Here is an 18,264-nt window from a genome sequence, read left to right as displayed (position 1 = left end):
ACCATTCTCTCAATATGTCTTGCCACCTTCAAAGATCTATGCACCTGCACGCCCAGGTCCCTCAGTTCCTGCCCACTCTTTAGAAATGTGCCATTAAGTCTATATTGCCTCTCCCTAATCCTTCTGCCTAAATACATCACCTCACACTTGTCGGTATAAACTTCCATCTGCCACCTTTCTGTCCATTCTGCTAGCCTATCTATGCCCTGTTGAAGGCTATTCATATCATGCTCACTGTTTGCTGCAGCTCCAGGTTTGGTGTCATCTGCAAATGTTGATATTCTACTCTATATTCCAAGATTCAAGTCATTTATATAAAGAGGAAAAAAACAGTGGTCCCAACACTGACCCTTGGGGAACACCACTGTCTATCATCCTCCAGTTTGAAAAACAACCATTTCCTTTGACTCGTTGTTTTCAGTTCTTTAGCCATTATTTTATCAATTGGACACTGACCCTCCTAATCAATGAGCCCCAATTTTCTGAACAAGCCTTTTCTGTGGTACCTTATCAAGTATTTTCTTAAAATGCGTATAAACAACATTCAACACATTCCCTTCGTCAACCTTCTCTGTTACTTCATCAAAACATTCAATTCAATTAGTCATGCATGATCTGTCTTTTACAAATCCACGCTGACTATCCTTAATTAACTTGAACCTCTCTACGTGTAAATTGATATTTTCCCTGATTATTGTTTCTAAATTCTTACCCACCACTGATGTTAAACTAACTGGTCTGTAGTTGCTAGGACCGTCCTTACACATTTCTTGAATAAGGGCGTCACATTGGCCACTCTCCAATTCTCTGGCACCTTCTATCCTGACTCAAACATTCAGAACTTGTGGAAAGACCTTGACCCATCTTGGACTGAGTCTGAGGAGAGGTTTCTCCAACAGAGGCTGATTTTGACCTTGAGCTACAATTAAAATTTCCACTTCATCAGACATGTCTCTCTGACTCTGCCTTGGATCTGAACTCGGACTTTCTCTTGCACTAGTTTCTGGCATGACTTGCATTTGAGTAATTATTGGTGCTCAACTCGTAACCAAACTATTTGATTCATTAGATTCATTTGATTCTTTCCAACTTCCTTCCTTGAAGGTAAAACACGATCTATATGTACAAGCCTAATCATTCCACTACCAAACATCTTGACTCAATATGTGCGAGGACCACATCTTTCACCACTCTTCCTGGTCGCCACTTCAACAACTTGTGATGATGATTCTTCACTCTAACCTTCTGGTTCAACTTCAGACTTCTTTCTCCCACTCTACCCCTATCATGACTCTCTTTCTGTCTTGATTGTTTCTCTTCTTCAAACAGTGCTAAATGTGGCTTCAGCAATGAAAACCTCGATCTGGGCTGTCTTCTGAGAAACAATTCAGCTGGCGTTATGCTGGTAGCAGTGTTAGGGGGGTTACGATAGATAAATAGAAAGTTCAGCAGTCTGTGATCCAATGATAACTGACTTTTGTTCAGAATCCATGGCTGCAAAGGTACCGATGGCGGCTTCCTTGCTACTGCTTGACATGTTCCAGACCTGTTCACTATCTTTTCAATGTCCTTATCTAACCCTGGCCACCAATGATATCTCCTCACTGGACTCTTAATCAAACACATCCCCAAGTGTTCATCGTGAAGATCACATAGCAACTGCAATATGTACTTTCCAGGGATTACAACTCTGGCTCCCCACATGACATAACCTTGATCAACCGACAACTCATTCTTATGCATAAAAACGGTCTGAATTCTAAATCAGTATTTGTGTTTCCTGTGCATTTGTGACACACTCTTAGCAATACGGGGCCCCTACGAGTTTTTCTACCAATGTCATCTCTGTGACTCAGCTATGTCCGAAGCTCACATCCCAGTAACGAGTAAAAAAAACTACTCTGCACAGAATCACATACTGGCTTAATCTCTTTGAACACATCTTAATATACAAGTATCACACCCTCTACGCATTGACTTTTACACAATTTGAATGCCTTGTCACACTCCTTCGTCCAATTCCACACAACACCCTTCCTCAACGGTTCATTCAATGGATACAATAATGTTGCCAGATCTGGTATGAATTTACCACAGTAATTTATGAGGCTCAAAAAAGATCCGAGATCAGATGTGTTCTGAGGGTGTGGCGCATTTCTAATTGCTTGAACCTTACACTTGGTAGCATGGAACCCATTCTTGTCTGCCTTGTGACCCAAGTACTTTCCAGAATTTTGAAATATTTCACATGTGTATTCCTTCATCCGAACTCCATGCTTTTCCAAACGTTGGACCACGTCTTTCAGTCTGCCATCATGGGTCTGCTTGTTTGGAGCTCGAATAGGTTTGTCATCCAATGAACACACTACTCCCTCCATTCCTTACAAAATTTGGTTCCTCGTCCTTTGGAAAATTCTATGGACTGAATGGCAGCCTGCGAAACTGAAATAGACCCATGTGTGTAATGATAGTCAAGAATGACTTTGACTCAGCCTCTGACTCAAGTTGCAGACAGGCATTCGTTAGATATAACTTTGACAAAAATCTGCCTTCCTGTCAACATTGTGAACAGATCCTCCATGTTTGGAAAGGTATTGGGTGGATTACATTCCAGTATCTGATCTATGATTACCTTATACTCAGTACATACTCTTACACTATCATCTGACTTTGGTACTACCACTATGGGAATAGCCCAATTACTCTGCTCTACCTTAGAGACAATGTTCTCAGTCTCAAGTCATTTCAGTTCTTGCTCTACCTTCTCTCTTAGAGCATAGGGTACTGGATGTGACTGACAATACACCGACCTTGCATTCTCCTGAGCTTGTATGTTAGCCTTGTACCCTTGAATCGATTTGCCGATTTCACTAAACACCTTAGGGTACTTGTCAAGCACTTTGTCTTGTGATATGAATTTCGCTTCAATACGAGAAAGCTCATTCCAATTTAACTTAAGTGCTGCGAAGCAGCTTCTTCTGAACAAGGCTGGTTTTTCACCTTTCACAACACTGATGGGCTATTTTGCACATTACTCATTGTATGTGATCGGAACCAACACACTTCCAATTTTGAGAATATTCTCTCCTCCATAACTGTGTAACTGTACTCATGATTTTTCCAGGGGATGTTGACTCAACTTTTCACGATACAGCGACTCTGAAATTATGCTAACTGATGCACCCGTGTTGACCTCCATTTTGATTTTAGTCGTTTGTGGGATGTGGGCATCGCTGGCAAGGCCAGCATTCATTGCCCTTCCCTAATTGCACTTGAGAAGGTGGTGGTGGTGAGCTGCCTGCTTGAACCGCTGCAGGCCTTGGGGTGTAGGTGCACCAACAGTGCTGTTCGGAAGAGAGTTCCAGGATTTTGACCCAGCGACAGTGAAGGAACGGCAATATAGTTCCAAGTCAGGAGGGGGAGACGAAGGGCCACTGACCTGAAACGTTAACTCTGCTTCTCTCTCCACAGATGCTGCCAGACCTGTTGAGTATTTCCAGCATTTCTTGTTTTTATTATCAAGGACAATACTGTTTGACAAGAGCTGTTAGCAGTCAACTTTGGCAATGTCATCAACTTGCTGTGAATGCGCTCACCTTTTAAAATGCAAACAGATCTGTCACTCAACACTGGCTCTTGAAATTCTCCAAAATTACAATGAAGTGACAGCTTTTGGAAGCCCACAATAAACTCCCCAATGTCCTCATTGGGCAGCTGATTCCTTGTTCCAAACTGATAAATTTCAGCAATCTTCAATGATTTAGGATTGTAATGCTGCTCAAGCTTAATCAAAATGTCCTTCAGCGGCATGTCCTTTGGTTTTGCTGGGGTGAGGAAATTCTTGAGCACTCTGACATACTGAGATACACTCCGGGCCTGCTTCAGTCAAAAATATCATCCTGTCTTTTCCCACACTGCCTGGTTGACAGTCGCATTATCAGGATCTTCGAGGCTATTTTTACCAGTGAAAAACATCGCTAGCCGCTCCACATACACAATGAAAGACTCTCAGTCACAGTCGTACTCCTCCAGTCACCCAATAATCTCCCTAGACACAGACATCTTGGAAGGTCGGTCCACGCACATGTACCACCCTATTTTTAGACAGGATTTTAAGGCTTTTTTTTCAAACAGACAGCACTCACAAGTTCCTCTGTTGGTTAGCTGGGAACTCCTTCCAAATGCAGCTGCTCCTCCATCTCACTCCAGATCAAGTTGATGCAACAAAAACGACCTGCACAGGAGGTCAGGGACCGACCTCCACGTGCAAGACCCAACCTTATATATAAACGGGCTTTTCATTGGTCCGTCTGTGTTTCTGGACTCAGTTCTGTGAGCAACTTCTACATAAAATAAAACCAAAATACTGCGGAGGCTGAAAATCTGAAATAAAAGGGGAAAATACTGGAAATACTCAACAGGTCAGGCAGCATCTGTGCAGAGAAAAACAGAGTCAACGTTTCAGGTGTTGTGAGCCACCAGAGCCTGCAATCTGGAACTCGGAGTGGGAGATGGAAGAATGAGGAGAGACAATATAGTCCAACACTCACAGCAAACTACATTCCACCCACATTACCGGGATAGGGAGACAGAGTTTAGAAACACTCAGCAACACGACTCCAGTAAAACATTCTAGGAGGAAAAGGGGGAGCACTGTGTGTACCTGCCCTGATATCTCCAGATGCAACTCACAAGAGCCTCTCGAGGAGGGGGGAGGGAGGGGCGAGGGGCTAGGGGGTGGAGGGAAGGGGTGGGGAGGGGTGACGGGGGAGTGGGGATGGAGGGAGGGGTGAGGAAGCGGGAAGGGGAGGGTGGCAGGACAGGGAAGGGGTGATGGGGTGGCGAGGGAGGAGGAGGGGGGCATTAAAGTGATGGTGCAGCGCCTCCCCCATGCCTCTTCCCAGTTTCTTCCCCCATTTCCACCGAGTCAGGAAGCCTGTGAGTTGATTGACTGGTAAGTATTGTAGCTTTGTTTCCCTTTCTCCAAAGTTAGGAAGTTAGTCCAAGGAGCTGGAAATTAAACATTCCAGTTTTTATCAGAATAAAGGGGATCTTCGAGATTTAAGTGATACCAATAGAATGGAAGTTAGTAGGTGGTGTGTCTTCCCTTTGATTTTTAAGTTGTAAGGTTTATGGGTAGAAGTAAGGTTATTATCCAATAGTGGAATGGAATGGCTGCTCACACCTCATATCCTGTGCTATGTGGGAATTCCAAGACGCTTCCTGTGTCCTGGAAAACCATTTGTACAGACAGTGCCGTCAGTTGAAGCAGCTCGAGCTCTGGGGTTTGGACTATCAGCAACTGCTGTCACACCGGTGCATCTGTGAGGCTGAGAACTTCGTGGATAGCATGTTTATAGATGTGGTCACCCCGCAGTTTAGGAATATGCAGGGAGAGAGGTAATGTGTGGCCAACAGGCAGTCATGAAGAAATAGGGAAGTAGTGCAGGAGACCCCTGAATGCATCTCACTTTCCAACCAGTATTCAGTTCTGAATACTGAGGCAAGTGATGGTTCATCTGGGGAGTGCAGCCAGAGCCAAGTCCATGGCATCACGGTTGGCTCAGCTGCACAGGAGTCACAAAGCAGGCTGGAAGAGCGATAATGATTGGGAGATTCGTTAGTTAGGGGAAAAAACAGGCATTTCTGCAGCCACCGACATGAATCCAGGCTGGTGTGTTGCCTCCCTCAGGACAATGTGCAGCAGGGCGCATGTGCAGCCATCCTGGGCCAGGAAGCAGGGGGAGAGAATGTTGTAAATTTCTATGCTTGACTGACAGTGGTCGCTTCTGTAAACTCCTTTTACAGGGGAATCTCGAGCCAAACATCACGTCAAGATCTGAGAGTTACTCGATACATCAGGACCTGAATATTATCGACTTTAAATGTTGAAGGACAAAGGTTTGTCTGTCCTGTCTCTGGGAAATGACTTCAGGTATCAGTGTGACTGGAAAAGCACTGAGATACACAAAGCCCTGGTTAGACCACACCTGGAGTATTGTGTTCAGTTCTGGGCACCACAACTTAGGAAGGATATAATGGCCTTGGACGGAATGCAGCGTAGATTTACCTGCATGATACCTGGACTCCAAGGATTAAATTACGAGGAGAGATTACACAAATGAATCATGGAGTCATTACAGCACAGAAGGAGGATTTTCAGCTTTTTGATTCCATCCCAGCTCTCTGTAGAACAATCCAGTCAGTCCCATTCCCCCACTCTATCCCCGTAGTCCTGCAGGTTTATTTCCCTCAAGTGTCCATCCAATTTCCTTTTGTAATCATTGATCGTCTCCACTTCCATCACCCTCGTAGGCAGCGATTTCCGGGTCATTACTACTCGCTGTGTAAAAAAACTGCTTCCTCACATCCCTCCTGTATCTCCTGCCCAAAACCTTAATCTGTGCCCCCTAATCCTAGTATCATCAGCTAATGGGAACAGCTTTTCTTGGTCTGCCTTATCTAAACCTGTCAGCATTTTCAACACCTCTATCAGATCTCCCCTCAATCTCCTTTGCTCCAAGGAGAACAACCCCAGTTTTTCCATGTTCTCAAAGCATCTTCCTATCCTTCCTAACGTATCACGATCAGAACTGGACACAATACTTCAGTTGTGACCTACCACAGCTTAAGAGACGTTCCGCATAACCTCTCTGCTTTTGCATTCAACAACTGTATTTATCGAGACCAAGATCCGAAATACTTTGCAAATTATTGTCTCAATACTTCCTTCCATCTTCAATGATCTATGCATATTTGTGCTCCCTGCACTCGCTTTATAACTATGCTATTAAGTACATATTGCCTACCCCTATCCCTTCTGCCAGAATGCATCACCTCACTATGAGGGTTGTTTCCCAGCAATTTAGAACATGTCGGGGTGATTTGATCGAAGCCCTTCAAGATATGAATTGGAACTGATAGGGTAAATAGAGATATACTCTTTTTGCTGATTGAGAAACACAGCACAGTTAAAACTTGGAGCCCAACCTTAGGCCTGTAAACCCGGGCATTAATCCACTTTGGACCCTGTAACCCCGAGCATTAATCCACCCTGGACCTGGTAAACCCCAGTATTAATCCACCCTGAACCTAGTAAACCCGAGTATTATTCCACCCTAAACCTGGTAAACCCGAGTATTATTCCACCCTAAACCTGGTAAACCCGAGTATTAATGCACCCTGAACCTGGTAAACCCGAGTATTAATCTACCACTGGGCCCTGTAAACCCGAGCATTAATCCACCCTGAACCTGGTAAACCCGAGTATTAATCCACCCTGAACCTGGTAAACCCGAGTATTAATCCACCCTGAACCTGGTAAACCCGAGTATTAATCCACCCTGAACCTAGTAAACCCGAGTATTAATCCACCCTGAACCTAGTAAACCCGAGTATTAATCCACCCTGAACCTGGTAAACCCGAGTATTAATCTACCACTGGGCCCTGTAAACCCGAGCATTAATCCACCCTGAACCTGGTAAACCCGAGTATTAATCTACCCTGAACCTGGTAAACCCAAGTATTAATCTACCACTGAGCCATTAAGTACCCCTGGGCCTGCAGGCTTAAACATTAATACACCCCTGCTGTACATACACAGAATTACAGCCCAGAAACAGGCCATTCGGCCCCACGAGACTGTGCTGGGCTTTATAATACACATGAGCCTCCTCCACTCTCATTACCTGTTTCCACTCTGCCCCGATATCCCTCTATTCTTCTCCTTCATAAATATATTGAACCTGTCATTAAACACATCATTGCTATCTGCTTCAACCACTCCACGTGGCAGTGAGTTCCACATTCTCACCACTCTGAGGAGAGAAATTCCTCCTAAGTTCTCTATTTGACCTGTTAATGTCTGTTTTATATTGCTGCCCCCTTGTTCTGACTCACTGATCATTTTAAAGACCTCTATCAGATCTGCTCCTAGTCTTCTCTTTTCCAGAGAAAGGATCCCCAGCCTGCTCAATCTTGCTGGATAGTAACATCCTCTCTGGTGACATCTTTGTAAATCTATTCTGCACTTTCTTCAGTCTTCAATATCCTTTTTTAATTAGAATTAGAATTAGAACATTACAGCGCAGTACAGGCCCTTCGGCCCTCGACGTTGCGCCGACCATCTGACCTACACTATTCCATTTTCATCCATATGTCTATCCAATGACCACTTAAATGCCCTTAAAGTTGGCGAGTCTACTACTGTTGCAGGCAGGGCGTTCCACGCCCCTACTACTCTCTGCGTAAAGAAACTACCTCTGACATCTGTCCTATATCTTTCACCCCTCAACTTAAAGCTATGTCCCCTCGTGTTTGCCATCATCGTCCGAGGAAAAAGACTCTCACTATCCACCCTATCTAACCCTCTGATTATCTTGTATGTCTCTATTAAGTCACCTCTCCTCCTCCTTCTCTCTAACGAAAACAACCCCAAGTCCCTCAGCCTTTCCTCGTAAGACCTTCCCTCCATACCAGGCAACATCCTAGTAAATCTCCTCTGCACCCTTTCCAAAGCCTCCACATCCTTCCTATAATGCGGTGACAAGAACTGCACGCAATACTCAAGGTGCGGCCTCACCAGAGTTTTGTACAGCTGCATCATGACCTCGTGGCTCCTAAACTCGATCCCCCTACTAATAAAAGCTAACACACCATATGCCTTCTTAACAGCCCTATTAACCTGGGTAGCAACTTTCAGGGATTTATGTACCTGGACACCAAGATCTCTCTGCTCATCTACACTACCAAGAATCTTCCCATTAGCCCAGTACTCTGCATTGCTGTTACTCCTTCCAAAGTGAATCACCTCACACTTCTCCGCATTAAACTCCATTTGCCATCTCTCAGCCCAGCTCTGCAGCCTATCTATGTCCCTCTGTACCCTACAACACCCTTCGACACTATCCACAACTCCACCGACCTTCGTGTCATCCGCAAATTTACTAACCCACCCTTCTACACCCTCATCCAGGTCATTTATAAAAATGACCAACAGCAGTGGCCCCAAAACAGAACCTTGCAGTACACCACTAGTAACTAAACTCCAGGATGAACATTTGCCATCAACCACCACCCTCTGTCTTCTTTCAGCTAGCCAATTTCTGATCCAAAGCTCTAAATTACCTTCAACCCCATACTTCCGTATTTTCTGCAATAGCCTACCGTGGGGAACCTTATCAAACGCCATACTGAAATCCATATACACCACATCCACGGCTTTACCCTCATCCACCTGTTTGGTCACCTTCTCGAAAAACTCAATAAGGTTTGTGAGGCACGACCTACCTTTCACAAAACCGTGCTGACTATCGCAAATGAACTTATCCTTTTCAAGATGATTATAAATCCTATCTCTTATAACCTTTTCCAACATTTTACCCACAACCGAAGTAAGGCTCACAGGTCTATAATTACCAGGGCTGTCTCTACTCCCCTTCTTGAACAAGGGGACAACATTTGATATCCTCCAGTCATCCGGCACTACTCCTGTCGCCAATGACGACATAAAGATCAACAACGGCTCTGCAATCTCCTCCCTGGCTTCCCAGAGAATCCTAGGATAAATCCCATCTGGCCCAGGGGATTTATCTATTTTCACTCTTTCCAAAATTGCTAACATCTCCTCCTTGTGAATCTCAATCCCATCTAGCCTAGTAGGCTGTATCTCAGTAATCTCCTCGGCAACATTTTCTTTCTCTACTGTAAATACTGACGAAAAATATTCATTTAACGCTTCCCCTATCTCCTCTGATTCCGCACACAACTTCCCACTACTATCCTTGATTGGCCCTGTTCTAACTCTTATCATTCTTTTATTGCTGATATACCTATAGAAAGCCTTAGGGTTTTCTTTGATCCTATCCGCCAATGACTTCTCGTGTCCTCTCCTTGCTCTTCTTAGCTCTCCCTTTAGATCCTTCCTGGCGAGCTTGTAACTCTCAAGCGCCCTAACTGAGCCTTCACGTCTCATCCTAACATAAGCCGCCCTCTTCCTCTTGACAAGTGCTTCAACTTCTTGAGTAAACCACGGCTCCCTCGCTCGACAACTTCCTCCCTGCCTGACAGGTACATACTTATCAAGGACACGCATTAGCTGCTCCTTGAATAAGCTCCACATTTCGTTTGTGCCCATCCCCTGCAGTTTCCTTCCCCATCCTACACATCCTAAATCTTGCCTAATCGCGTCATAATTTCCTTTCCCCCAGCTATAATTCCTGCCCTGCAGTATATACCTGTCCCTGCCCATCGCTAAGGTAAACCTAACCGAATTGTGATCACTATCGCCAAAGTGCTCACCGACATCTAAATCGAACACCTGGCCGGGTTCATTATCCAGTACCAAATCCAATGTGGCATCGCCCCTGGTTGGCCTGTCCACATACTGTGTCAGAAAACCCTCCTGCACACACTGGACAAAAACAGACCCATCTAAAGTACTCGAACTTTAGTATTTCCAGTCAATATTTGGAAAGTTAATGTCCCCCATAACCACTACCCTGTTACTCTCGCTCCTGTCGAGAATCATCTTCGCTATCCTTTCCTCTACATCTCTGGAACTATTCGGAGGTCTATAGAAAACTCCCAACAGGGTGACCTCTCCTCTCCTGTTTCTAACCTCGGCCCATACTACCTCAGTAGACGAGTCCTCAAACGTCCTTTCTGCCGCTGTAATACTTTCCTTGATTAACAATGCCACCCCCCCCCCCCCTCTTTTACCCTCTTCTCTGTTCTTACTGAAACATCTAAATCCCGGAACCTGCAACATCCATTCCTGCCCCTGCTCTACCCATGTCTCTGAAATGGCCACAACATCAGGATCCCAGGTTCCAACCCATGCTGCAAGCTCACCCACCTTATTCCGGATGCTCCTGGCGTTGAAGTAGACACACTTTAAACCAAGTTCTTGCTTGCCAGAGCCCTCTTGCGTCCCTGTAACCTTATCCCCTACCTCACTACTCTCAACAGCCTGTACACTGGAGCTACAATTTAGGTTCCCATTCCCCTGCTGATTTAGTTTAAACCCCCCCGAAGAGCACTAACAAATCTCCCCCCCAGGATATTGGTACCCCTCTGGTTCAGGTGAAGACCATCCTGTTTGTAGAGGTCCCACCTACCCCAGAAAGAGCCCCAATTATCCAGGAAACCAAAACCCTCCCTCCTACACCATCCCTGCAGCCACGTGTTCAACTCCTCTCTCTCCCTATTCCTCGCTTCGCTATCACGTGGCACGGGCAACAACCCAGAGATAACAACTCTTTGTTCTCGCTCTAAGCTTCCACCCTAGCTCCCTGAATTTCTGTCTTAAATCCCCATCTCTCTTCCTACCTATGTCGTTGGTGCCTATGTGGACCACGACTTGGGGGTGCTCCACCTCCCCCTTAAGGATCCCAAAAACACGATCAGAGACATCACGTACCCTGGCACCTGGGAGGCAACACACCAACCGTGAGTCTCTCTCGTTCCCACAGAACCTCCTATCTGTTCCCCTAACTATGGAGTCCCCAATGACTAATGCTCTGCTCCTCATCCCCTTTCCCTTCTGAGCAACAGGGACAGACTCTGTGCCAGAGACCTGCACCCCATTGCTTACCCCTGGTAAGTCGTCCCCCCCCCAACAGTATCCAAAACAGTATACCTGTTGTTCAGGGAAACGGCCACAGGGGATCCCTGCACTGCCTGCTGGTTCCCTTTCCTTCCCCTGACGGTAACCCATCTACCTACTTCTTTTACCTGAGGTGTGACTGCCTCCCTATAACTCCTGTCAATAATCCCCTCCGCCTCCCGAATGATCCAAAGTTCATCCAGCTCCAGCTCCCTAACGCGGTCTGCGAGGAGCTGGAGTTGGGTGCACTTCCCGCAGATGCAGTCAGCAGGGACACTCTTGGCGACCCCTACCTCCCACATTCTGCAGGAGGAACATACAACTGCCTTTACCTCCATTCCCACTATTCTAGATTCCCAACAAAGCTACTGAAAAACCAAACAAAAAAAAAAGTCAAAACTTGTTCGCTTAGCAATCCGACGGACTGAACTTTTTAAATAAAAAGCTTACCTTATCAACACACCAGAGTCCTTTTTTTTTGGTTAGAGGAGGAGGGTGGGTGGGAAAGCCAGAAAAAGATTTGAAAACTGCCCAAATAAACAGTTTTCCCTTACCCAGCAGTCCCCTGGTCCTCCGAAACAAAAGGGGATTAACTTGTGAAATTGACCGCTCAGCTGTAAGTTCGCTCCGCACCTCGTTCTGTCAAAGCTGCTCCTCGCAAAAAGAAAAAGATTTGAAAACTGCCCAAATAAACAGTTTTCCCTTACCCAGCAGTCCCCTGGTCCTCCGAAACAAAAGGGGATTAACTTGTGAAATTGACCGCTCAGCTGTAAATTCGCTCCGCACCTCGTTCTGTCAAAGCTGCTCCTCGCAAAAAGAAAAAGATTTGAAAACTGCCCAAATAGATAGTTTTCCCTTCCCCAGCAGTCCCCTGGTCCACCGAAACAAAAGGGGATTAATTTGTGAAATTGACCGCTCAGCTGTAAATTCGCTCCGCACCTCGTTCTGTCAAAGCTGCTCCTCGCAAAAAGAGACCAGAACTGCTCACAGTCCTTCTAAGTGAGGTTCTCTATAAATGTAACATTCCCTCCCTGCTGTTACATTGTATTCCTCTAGAAAAGAACATCAGCTCGTTCTTTGCTCTCTTATCGACTTGTGTTGCTCCTTTTAGTGATTTCTGTGACTCTGTTCCCAGATCTCTTTGCGCCTCTGCTCCATTTAAATTCTTATATTCTAACCAATAACTGGCCTCCTTATTCCTCCTCCCAAAATGAACCAGCTCACATTTCACTATGTTGAATTTCATTTCCCATTTATCTGTCCAGTCTGCCAGCCTGTTTATGTCTTCCTGGATTTCAGTGCACTCCTCCACATTATTTGTTCTGCCATCAAATTTGGTGCAATCTGCAAATTGTGAAAACATCCCTCTAATTCCCGAGCCCAAATGTGGATAAAGAACAGAAATCCCAGTGTACTTCACACCATCGTTGATTCTCTGGGCACTCGGGTTTCTGTACAATTTATTTAATAATTTTCTTCATTGCCTCTCTGGCCCCAATTTCGTGGGGTCGCACGAAATCATCGATTCAATGTTTGGAACCCGGGACTCTCCATGGGCCATGGAGATTGTGGGTTCAGGGGAGCAATTAGAGCCGTGGGTTGACTGGAAGGCTTCATAGACACCTGGGGTTGGCCAGAGGTCCTATGTTTGCCTCGTGGCGACAGGCCCAGGGGAGAGGGGTCAATGGCCGCCATCTTGGAAAGGGCGGAGTCAGGGCACATGCGCAGCCATCTTGGTGAGGGCACAGAAAGTGGACGGGACTTCACAGAATATGTTCCCAACTGGGTCCTAGTGCCCAGGAAATAGAGAATGCTGCACAACAGGGTTTTAAGCAGCTTTATCCACTGCCAGGCTGCATGTGATGTTTGCAGCCCAGGGGAATCCATGGATGATGTATATATTCAGTGTGAGAGGTTACAACCCTTGTACAGTTACCTGAAGGGGCTGCTCCTCAACTTAGAATCATAGAAATTTATGATTCGGAAGCAGGCCATTCGGCTCATCATGTCCATGGCGGTCGACAAGGAACCATCCAGCCTCATCCCGCTTTCCAGCTCTTGGTCTATAGCCTTGTAGGTTGGAGCACTTCAAGTGCATTTCTAGTACTTTTTAAATGTTATGAGGGTTTCTGCCTCTACCACCCTCCCAGGCAGTGAGTTCCAGATCCCACCACCCTCTGGGTGAAAACTTTTCCCTTCAAATCCCCTCTAAACCTCCTACCTCTTACCCTAAATCTATGCCCCTTTGCTGTAGACCCCTCAACCAAGGGGAATGGTCCTTCCTATTCACTTTATCGAGACCCCTTATAATTTTATACACTTCAATTCAGTCTCCCCTCAGCCTCCTCTTTTGCAAAGAAAACAACCCTCACCCTCCAAACTTTCCTCATAACTAAAATTCTCCAGTCCAGGCAACATCCTCGTAAATCTCCTCTGCACCCTCTCCAATGCATTCATGTATTTTCTAGAGTGCGGTGACCAGAACTGCACAGACTATTCCAACTGTCACTTAACCATTTCCAGCATAACCTCTTTGCTCTTATATTCTGTGCCTCGGTTAATAAAGGCAAGTATCCCTTATGCTTTCCTAACCACCATATCTACCTGTCCAGCCACCGTCAGGAATCTGTGGACATGCACAACAAGGTCCCTCTGTTCATCTACACTTCTCAGTATCCTACCATTTATTGTGGATTCCCTTGCCTTGTTAGCTGTCTCCGGATGTATTACCTCACACTTCACTGGATTGAATTCCATTTGCCACTGTTCTGCCCACCTGACCAGTCCATTGATATTGGCCTTTGAATGTGGAAGGAGAAATGTTTATTTTTCTGTCTGTGAGAAAAAATTTCAAACATCAGTGTGGCTAGATAAGCACTGAAACACAACTCCCCGAGTGAGAGTGTTCCAGTGACTGACTGTGGAAAGAGCTTTAACCAGTTACACAGCCTGAAAACACTTCACATAATTCACAGTGGGGAGAAACTGTGCACGTGGTCTGTGTTTGGTGAGACTTCAACTAATCATCCAACCTGGAGAGACACAAGGACACCCGCACTATACAGAAACCATGGAAATGTGGGGACTGTGGCAGGTATTCTGTTCTCCATAAAAGCTGGATATTCATCAATGCAGTTACATTGGGAAGAGGCCGTTCACCTGCTCCATTTGTGGGAAGGGATTCATACAGTTATCACAACTGCTGAGACACCAACTTGTTCACTCTGTTCCAAATGTTCCAATTGTGAGAAGAGCTTTAAAAGCAAAAGTTATCTGCTGACACACCAGCAAGTTCACACTGGGGCAAGACCATACACCTGCTCGGAGTGTGGGAAGGGATTGACCTGTTCATCCAACCTTCTGACACACCAGAGAGTTCACATTGGCGAGAGGCCATTCACCTGCTATGTGTGTGGGAAGAGATTCACTCACTCATTCCATCTCCTGAGACACCAACTTGTGCACTCTGACAAGAGATGTTTTGTAAGTTCTGAATGTGAGAAGAGCTTTGAAAGCAGCGATGATCTACTGACACACCAACGCCCTCACACTGGGGAGAAGCATTCACCTGCTCCAAGGTTGGGAAGGAATTCACTCAGCTATCCCACCTCACTGAACACCATCTTGTTCACACAGATATGAGACCTTTCAGATGTTCTAATTGTGAGAAGAGCTTTAAAAGCAAAGATTATCTGCTGAGACACCAACAAATTCACAGAGGAGAGAGGCCGTTCATCTGCTCAGAGTGGGCGAGTTAAAGTCACTCAGTCATCCAAACTGCTGACACACCAGAGAGTTCACAGGCTATTACAGACCAGCGGGAGTCATTCAAAAAGGAAATAGCGAGAGTTCCGGGGCAACATGTTCCCGGAAAGGTGAAGGGTAGGACCAATAAGTCCAAGGAACCCTGGATGTCAAGGGATATAGAGAATTGGTTAAGGAAAACAATAGGAGGCTTATGGCAAATTCAGAGTGCAGAAAACAGCGGAGGGCTTAAAAGAGTATAGAAAGTATAGGGGGTACTTAAAAAAGTAATTGGGAGAGCGAAGAGGAGGCATGAAAAACACTGGCGGGCAAGTTAAAGGAAAATCCCAAGGCGTTTTATAAAAGGGCAAAAGGATAACCAGGGAAAGAGTAGGGCCCATTAAGGACCAAAGTGGCAATCTGTGTGTGAATCCAGAGGTCGTAGGTGAGGTTTTAAACGATTGCTTTTCATTGGTGTCCACTATGGACAATGATGATGTAGGTGTAGAGATCAGGGAGTGGGATTGTGACATACTTGAACAAATTAACAGTGAAAGGGAGGAGGTATTAGCGGTTTTAGCGGGCTTAAAAGTGGATAAATCCCCAGGCCCAGATGAGATGTATCACAGGCTGCTATGTAAGGCACGGGAGGAGATAGCAGGGGCTCTGACACAAATTTTCAAATCCTCTATGGCCACAGGAGAAATGCCAGAGGACTGGAGGAGAGCGAATGTGGTACCATTATTCAAGAAGGGTAGTAGGGATAAACCAGGTAATTACAGGCCAGTGAGTCTAACATCAATGGTAGGAAAACTATTGGGAAAAAATTCTGAGGGACAGGATTAATCTCCACTTGGAGAGGCAGGGATTAATCAAGGGTAGTCATCATGGCTTTGTCAGGGGGAGATCATCTCTAACCAAATTGATTGAATTTTTCGAGGAGGTGACTAGGTGTGTAGATGATGGTAAGGCAGTTGATGTAGTAAACATGGACTTCAGTAAGGCTTTTGATAAGGTCCCACATGGGAAATTGGTTAAGAAGTTAAGAGCCCATGGAATCCAGAGCAATTTGGCAAACTGGATTCAAAATTGGCTCCGTGGCAGGAGGCAGAGAGTGATGGTCGAGGGTTGTTTTTGCGAGTGGAAGCCTGTGACCAGTGGTGTACCGGACGGACCTCTGCTGGGACCCTTGCTGTTTGTAGTGTACATTAATGATTTAGACGTGAATATAGAAGGCATGATCTGTAAGTTCTCAGATGACACGAAAATTGGTGGTGTCGTAAATAGTGAGGAGGAAAGCCTTAGATTACAGGACGATATAGATGGGCTGGTAAGATGGGCAGGGCAGTGGAAAATGGAATATAATCCTGATAAGTGTGTGGTGATGCATTTTGAGAGGACTAACAAGTCAAGGGAATATACAATGGATGGTAGGACATAGGAAGTACAGAGGGTCGGAGGGACCTTGGTGTACTTGTGCATAGATCACTGAAGACAGCAGCACAGGTAGATAAGGTGGTTAGGAAGGCATATGCGATACTTGCCTTTATTAGCTGAGACATAGAATATAAATGCAAGGAGGTTATGATGGAGCTGTATAAAACGCTAGTTAGGCCACAGATGGAGTACTGTGTACAGTTCTGGGCACCACACTATAGGAAGGATGTGATTGCACTGGAGAGGGTGCAGAGGAGATTCACCAGGATGTTGCCTGGGCTGGAGCATTTCAGCTATGAAGAGAGACTGGATAGGCTAGGGTTGTTTTCCTTAGAGCAGAGAAGCCTGAGGGGGGGACCTGATTGAGGTATAGAAAATTATGAGGGGCATAGATAGGGTAGATAAGAAGAAACTTATTCCCTAGGCATAGGGATCAATATCCAGGGTGCATAGATTTAAGGTAAGGGGCAGGATGTTTAGAGGGGATTTGAGGAAAAATAATTTCACCCAGAACACATGGGATCCAGGGTGAGCCAGCAATTGGATACAAAATTGCCTTGGTGGTAGGAGGCAGAGGGTGGTAGTGGAGGGTTGTTTTTCAGATTGGAGGCCAGTGACCAGTGGTGTGCCGCAGGGATCGGTGCTGGGCCCTCTGTTGTTTGTCATATATATTAATGACTTGGATGTGAATGTAAGGGGCATGATTAGTAAGTTTGCAGATGACACCAAAATTGGTGGTTATATTGGACAGTGAAGAAGGTTGTCTAAGGTTACAAAAGGATATAGATCAACTGGGAAAGTGGGCAAGGGAGTGGCAAATGGAATTTAACGCAGACAAGTGTGAAGTGATGCATTTTGGGAAGTTAAACCAGGACAGGACATATACAGTGGATAGCAGGGCCCTGGGGAGTGTTCTTGAGCAGAGAGACCTTGGGGTGCAAGTACATAGTTCCCTGAAAGTGGCAACACAGGTAGACAGGGTGGTGAAGAAGGTGTATGGCATGCTTGCCTTCATCATCCGAGGCATTGAGTACAGAGTTGAGACGTCATGTTACAGTTGTACATAACGTTGGTTAGGCCGCATTTGGAGTACTGTGTGCAGTTCTGTTCGCTGCACTACAGGAAAGATGTGATTAAGCTAGAGAGGGCGCAGAAAAGATTCACAAGGATGTTGCCTGGTTTGGAGGGCTTGAGTTATAAAGAGAGATTGGACAGGCTGAGTCTGTTTTCCCTGGAGCGAAGGAGGCTGAGAGGGGACATGATAGAGGTATATAAAATTATGAGAGGCATAGATAGTGTAGATAGCCATAGTCTGTTTCCCATGATAGGGGTGACTAAAACTAGAGGGCATAGATTTAAGGTGAGAGGGAGGAGCTTTAAAGGGGATCAAAGGGGTAAATTTTTCACACAAAGAATAGTGGGTATCTGGAATGATCTGCAAGAGGAGGTGGTGGAGGCAGGAACAGTTGCGACATTT

Source organism: Heterodontus francisci, chromosome 34 (assembly GCF_036365525.1).
Source record: "Heterodontus francisci isolate sHetFra1 chromosome 34, sHetFra1.hap1, whole genome shotgun sequence".
In the NCBI taxonomy this organism is placed as follows: Eukaryota; Metazoa; Chordata; class Chondrichthyes; order Heterodontiformes; family Heterodontidae; genus Heterodontus; species Heterodontus francisci.
Note: the sequence above shows the minus strand (reverse complement) of the source record.